This window comes from Gekko japonicus, unplaced genomic scaffold (genome assembly GCF_001447785.1).
Source record: "Gekko japonicus isolate JY-2015 unplaced genomic scaffold, Gekko_japonicus_V1.1 scaffold1187, whole genome shotgun sequence".
Classification (NCBI taxonomy): domain Eukaryota; kingdom Metazoa; phylum Chordata; class Lepidosauria; order Squamata; family Gekkonidae; genus Gekko; species Gekko japonicus.
In genome coordinates this window covers 52,663-58,267 of record NW_015165860.1, presented here as the reverse complement: position 1 = coordinate 58,267, position 5,605 = coordinate 52,663, and positions in this window count along the sequence as shown.

The window sequence follows — 5,605 nt, the reverse complement described above, 5'->3', positions numbered from 1 at the left end:
TTTGTTATCTCCTCCCCTCCCCCCCGCTGCTGGTTTCATTGCTGCTTAGTATCATTTGAATGTTAATTGTTATATTTGGCTTTATATTGCATTTGTATTAAATGTTTTATTGTGAGGCACTTTGGACAATTTATTTGGAAAGGCAGGATATAGGTATTTGGTACTTCTGTGCCTGGATCATGTCTATGGAGTCACCAAAAATCTTCTGAGTTGCCCTCCTTCTGCTCCTGCCTTCATGCAGTTAAGCCACCTCCCCCTCTAACTTCCGTTTGGGTAGTCCACCTCTGACTTGGTTGCTCCCAATTCTTGCTTGTGTGTTTCCACCACAGGAAAGTTCTTGTTGACGGACCCATTTGTTCCACTCTTCCAGTCTAGTCTCTCTACCTTCCATGTTGCTGCTCCCAAACAGGGCTATCTTCATTACAGGCTTAAACTGGTTTAACAACCATTCCCTGGAGTTCCTGGCTGGCTGGCAGGCAGGCAGGCAGGCTCTGAAGATGAGCAAACCCCATTTGCTGAGTCAAATTTAGGGCTGTCTGCATGCTACTCATCATCCTTCACTGTGTCCATGTTTTCTGCAGAGAAGCGTGTGAGAGAGGCAGTTGCCCCAAGATCATATACGAAATACAATATCCTTGTTTTTTGTCTTCAGGTGAGTAAAGGAGCAATGGCTGCCATTCCCTCTGAACGGATAGTTCTTCTTGCCAAACCGAGGGAATTGCCAGCAACTCCATCCGGTAAGTGATCTGTTCCTACCCTTCGCATTAACAATGATGTAACCTTGTTCTTCATGCCTGTCTAGCTGTCGCTTCTCCAAGGATATTTCAGTACATATTGGGTGGGGTTGCTGTTCCATGCTGCTCACTAAATAATAAATCTTTTTTTCCCATTTTTAGAAGATGGGAGACATGGGAATAGGCTGTACAAACACAGGTGCCTCTGTGCATTGGTAAGATGACTCCCACTGGCATCCAAGATTCCCTCCTCACAGCTAACTGCTGCTGTGGGAGTGGCTGCTTGTGCCCTCTCACAGCTGCTGCTGTGGGAGTGGCTGCTTGTGCCCCCAAGAGATAAGCTGCCAACCATCGAGTCACAGGTGCCAACATCAAAGCCTTTTCCTTCTGCTCAAAGGGAAGGTACTCCTTCAGAGATGCATCCACTCTTAACTTTCCAAGCAGCCATGGTTCAATTCCACATCAATTTCTGTAGCAAAGCACATCTCCGCACTGTTTGCCTACATCAAGGAAGAGTAAAGTGCCTGTTTTGCCTCCAAGCCAAGAAGCCCCAATCGCAGTGCCTCAACAGCTGTACCAGATGTGCAGAAAGAGATGCTTGTTTGATCTGGCACAGCCACCATTGCCCACAGGGTACTTAGGCTTCATGGGTTTCTGTTATGCACTAATGAGGCTTAGCTAGATGAGATCAGAAGAAACCTCTGCTCAGGTCTCCCAAGGCCTTTGATTTCTAAAATATTAGTGGGGTGGGGGAATACTTGCCAAAGCAGTACAGCAGCAGTTAACACTTAAGGCATTTGCCAGATAGAAATTCCCACCCAACTCTGCCACTCAGCAACTATTAGTTACAAAAGAGAAAAACAGAGTAAATTAGCTGCTCAGTAAGTATGGGGAAAATTTCTATGCAGGGAAGGATGGGGCAGGGGGGATGACTAGCTACAATCTTAATCCCCACCACCACCACTGGTACTTCTAAAGTGAAAGATTGCTAGGGAATATGATCATTGATCTCTTGCTTCTTGTTAAGCCCTAAAAGACCTGCAGAACCTGTTTGATCAGAGATGACGGTGGGACAAAAGAAATTAAAGTGTAAACCACAGACAACAATCCCTATCATACTTGCCTTTGACTCTCTTCAAAAGCACACCCCAGGTACTTGGGTGTGCCACCCCTGTTCAGCTAACTGTGGCACCTTCCTCTATTGCCTCATGTTGGAGAAAGGGTCCTATTATTAGCTGAGTGCAGCAGGAGGACAGAACCCTCTTGTCTCCAGCCATATCTTGAAAGATCCAAGTTCGAATCTCCTTCTGGCCATGAGCTTGCTCAGTGGCCTTGGGTAAGCCACTCCCTCTTACCATCTACAACATGGCAACACTAACTTGCCTTATAAGGCTGCTATGAGGATACTGAATATGGAAAGTTTTTTGAGCAGTTGAAATGCCTTACTTATATCTATGGAAATACTAGTTTAAACAGAAGAATTTTTAAAAATTAGCTGTAGTGTCCTCCCTCCCAGTCTTGGTGCCAAGTCTGGCAAGCCGGGGCTGATAGGCAGGATTTGATTCCATTCTGCGCTTCCATAGTTGCATAGGGTTGCTATGAGTTGCTATTTCCCTGCCAAACCACCTGGGAATGAAGTATAAACCCTGGGGTCCAAGCCAGAATTTCTTCCCTTCAACATGTGAGGCATCCTGACATGAGCTTCTTTGGAGACCAGCCTAGTTTTGCACCGGGTAGCACAAATTCTGTACAACAGCGGAGTCCTTATGAAAGCTTGAAACTAAGCAATTTTGTTTTGGCCTCCTGGTAACTTTAGGAAAGCTTCTTGTGACCTTCTCCAGTTTAGCCTGTTATTCTGTTTTGGTTTGTTGCAGATCAACCAAGAAAACCAGTCCATCGTGGGATTGTGAGGAATGTAAAGTTTGATGAACTCTCCAAACCCCGGATCTACACCTTAGATGTCCGTGACCCATACAAGATTTCCAAGGGTGCCCTCCAGTATGTCCCTAGTCCTCGTATTCTTGAAATCAGCCATCCTGCGAGAGGCAAAGTGGCATAAACTGTGTGGCTGTTCCTCATTCTTGACCCTCAACCAATTTAGGCCATTCATTAAAGGATCTTGCACCCCTCAGATCTATAACCTGGGGCTGAGGTTTATTGGTGGGTTGAGCTGTTTCTTCATAGGTCTTCTGGTGGTTGGGTGAAACACTGGAACCAACATCCCTGGTCAAAGGGGACATGTCGATTTTACCACTCCTTTCCTGTGTGCCTCTGGAAGATCAAGAATGCATTACCTTTGATCGTAATGCATTTCAGGATGGAAGGAAAGTGGACCAAGTGGAAGAACACCAGCTGCAGGTTCTACAGGAGCATCTGATTTCCCTCATCAGCTCTTACTTTACCATCCTTCCCCACAATTCATACTCCTATAGTCACCTTTGTCAGCCATGCTTAGCTCTCCCTAATCAAGGGCAACATAAAGAATCCTCCACATAGGTATATATGTGCAATTTTATTTTTTAGCTGGATGAACAAAAAAATTGGTCTGGAAGCTGTTTCCAAAGTTGCGGTTCCAATCCTGAAATCAAAGTCTCTTAATAAAGTCTAACTTTTACATAGTTGTCCCATAGTTCAAAATACCATCGCTACTTATCCTGACCCAAATGCTGATCTCAAACAATTATTCTCCATCTCCAGAATGTTTGAAAACTGGAAATTATTCTCGTTCTCTAGGCTAAATGTCCCCAGTTCTTTTAAAAACTCTCATTCCTAGGGTCTACTTTCTAGTTGTTTTGATATCTTTATAGTTCTGCTGTTGATGACGCAGCTGAATCTGTGAACTGACTGCATTGAGAAGTGTTGTACTTGAGTGACTGAATGATGCAAAGCAATATGAATGTTGTCTGTGACATTTGGTCTGCAATACTTCAGTCACAATGAAAGTCACCACTTGATTTCTGAGATTATTGATTGATGACTGGGCAAGTATGAACCTGATCCGAATGTCAATATCCTTTCCGAATTGTGGAACCATGGCAGGCCCATAGACATGGTGGGGCTCCCAGGGGCAGATGCCCCAACCTGAATCTTCGCTGTGCCTCCACCCCAAGTCCACCCTTGTCTTGATCCTCACCTGGGGGAGCCAGGAGCTGCCCAAGCAAGGCAAGGAGTCCTCAGCCAGGCATGGCTGCTGGTGCCAACACTGCAGCAAGAGCCAAGGAGAGTGGCCTGCCATGGTGCCTTATGGCACCTGCTCCAGCAGCAAGCTCCTCCTCTGCTGCCCACAGAGCCTCATGTGACCCGGGGTGGCAGGCACAGGTGCAGTGAGGCACCAGGGCAGGCCATTCTCCTTAGCTCTTGCCGCACTGAGCCCAACAGCCCTGAAGGCTGCAGAACCATGTCAGGCTGGGAGTCTTTGGGGTGCCAAGAGCACTGGGGGTGGGGGGTCTTCGGCCACAGTGCACGGGAAGGAGATGGGGAAGGATACATCACTATGAGCACCTGCCTGCCTGCCTGTCCTTCCCTCCCTCCCTTCATTGCTGCTGCTTCCTTCTCCTCCTGCCGGCCGGTCCTGGTGAAAGAGCGCCGCAGGAGGAAAGATGGGTTTCATTTCGGGAGTGGGCATCTGCTTGGCACTTTGGGCTGCCTCCTGTTAGGTGTAGTGGTTAAATACACAGATTCTAATCTGGGAGAACCGGGTTTGATTCCCCACTCCTCCACATGAAGCCAGCTGGGTGACTTTGGGTCAGTCACGGGTTCTCTCAGCTGTTCTCTCAAGAGCAGTCATCCAAAGAGCTGTCTCAGCCCCACCTACCTCACAGGGTGTCTGTTGTGGGGAGGGGAAGGGAAAGGAGTTTGTAAGCATCTCTGAGACTCTGAGTGAAGGGCAGGGTATAAATCCAATCTCTTCTCTTCTTCCTTACTCCTTATTTTATTTAATTTTATTATTTTTTGTGGCACCAGAAGTGATGTTGTGCCCCCCTGAAAATTTTCTGGCTACAGGCCTGAACTCAGGATTGAATGCATTATCCCATAGAGATGGGATATTTCTTCTTTCTACCTCTCCAGCCTGCCTGAAGAGATGAAGTGCAACTGAGTATGGGTCAAATGCCATCACCTCACCCATAAGCAACTGGTTTTCTACATCCGTGCATCTTGAATTAGAAGGCAGGACACCTGTCAGAATGGCAAGGTACTGTGGCTTCCTTCCAGTAGGCCTGAACTCCATCTTCTTGGTTTATGAAACAGGCTGTGCCATCTCGGGCATCGGCCAACCCTGAATACTTCAGAAGACGCCACAAGGAAATTATGGGGTGATTCATTCATCTGACATTTGCACCCTTGCCTGCAGGACTCAGCTGGTTCAGGGACTTGCACAGGTTGCTGGGTGGGCAATACAAGAGAATTCAGCCCCTCTCTGTGTCCTGTTCCACCTCTTTGACTTTCTCCTCGCTCTCTGGGTTGCCTTTTCTACCCCACACCCCTCTCCTCATCCCTTCCTCCCCCTGCAAGTTCTGCCTCAGTTTGGCTATTCCCTTTCCCTTCAGCCCCTTTCCCGTCTCTCTATTCCCCTCCCATGGCTCTCTCCGTCCTACATTTCCCCTTCAGTTCTGCACTTGCCCCCCACCCACCCACTCCTACCCTTTAACTCTCCCTATTTTCCACCCCTATTTCCCCTCAACTCCCCCTCCTTTGCTCTTTGGTCCCCCGCCTCTCTACCTGCTGACCCCTAAAGCCCCCAACCCCTCATGCTATCTCTCCCAGCCTTTTTATCTCATTTTTTTCCCGCCCCTACCCCCCAAATTCTTCCTGTTTCCCCCATTATCCCTCCTTCTTCCATCTGCCTATCACATCCACCCCCCCCCCTTACC